The 698-nt window shown below is 41.0% G+C and overlaps 1 pseudogene; it reads left to right on the top strand.

Annotated features, from left to right (window-relative positions):
• Nucleotides 1-417: 417 nt before the first annotated feature.
• Nucleotides 418-536, top strand: LOC111731906 (annotated as a pseudogene).
• The last annotated feature ends 162 nt before the right edge of the window (nucleotides 537-698 follow it).

A 698-nucleotide genomic window follows, 5' to 3' on the forward strand; every position in this document is an offset into this window, starting at 1 on the left:
ATGTAATGTACTTGGGATTCTGATAAATACCTAGGGGGAGGGACCCCCAGGCTGACACCCTGGTGAGAACCCAGAGTCTAGGTATTGACAAGAAGCAAGCGAGCAGAAGCCAGGATTGCGCCTCCTCATGAAAACAGAGATCTCGGAAAAATGATGCATCTGTTGGATGTCACCCCAGCCTTGCACAGAAGATACCTCTGGTGGTGATAAAATTTTCTCCACAAATCATTTTAGGTTGGCGCAAATGTCTGTGTGGTGGTTGAAGCCTTAAGAATGAAAATATTGATAAACACTGATTTGGGGGGATTGATATGCTTATTTTTTTACATTTATTTAATTGACTTATTAATTTATTTATGGGCATCACGTGCCAATTTTCTACTTGGCTCTTTGGCCTGTCAAAAAAAGATCACTACTTTCTAAGGCCACGCCACTCTGAACAAGCCCGATCTCGTCTGATCTCGGAAGCTAAGCAGGGTCGGGCCCAGTTAGTCCTTGGATGGGAGATCACTTAGGAAGACCAGGTGTTGTAGGTGTAAAAAATAAGAAAATAAAAAAAATAAAAGATTGTAAACTGAGAAGGTCCTTGCAATCTGTGAGGTCAACCAAGAGTTGCTTCGCCTAAAAAAAAAAGTAAAAAAAAAGTTCACTACTTAGTGGTTAGACATTTATGTGATTTATGAAGCAATCCCCCTGAT

This window comes from Pteropus vampyrus, unplaced genomic scaffold, assembly GCF_000151845.1.
Source record: "Pteropus vampyrus isolate Shadow unplaced genomic scaffold, Pvam_2.0 Scaffold407, whole genome shotgun sequence".
Lineage (NCBI taxonomy): Eukaryota > Metazoa > Chordata > Mammalia > Chiroptera > Pteropodidae > Pteropus > Pteropus vampyrus.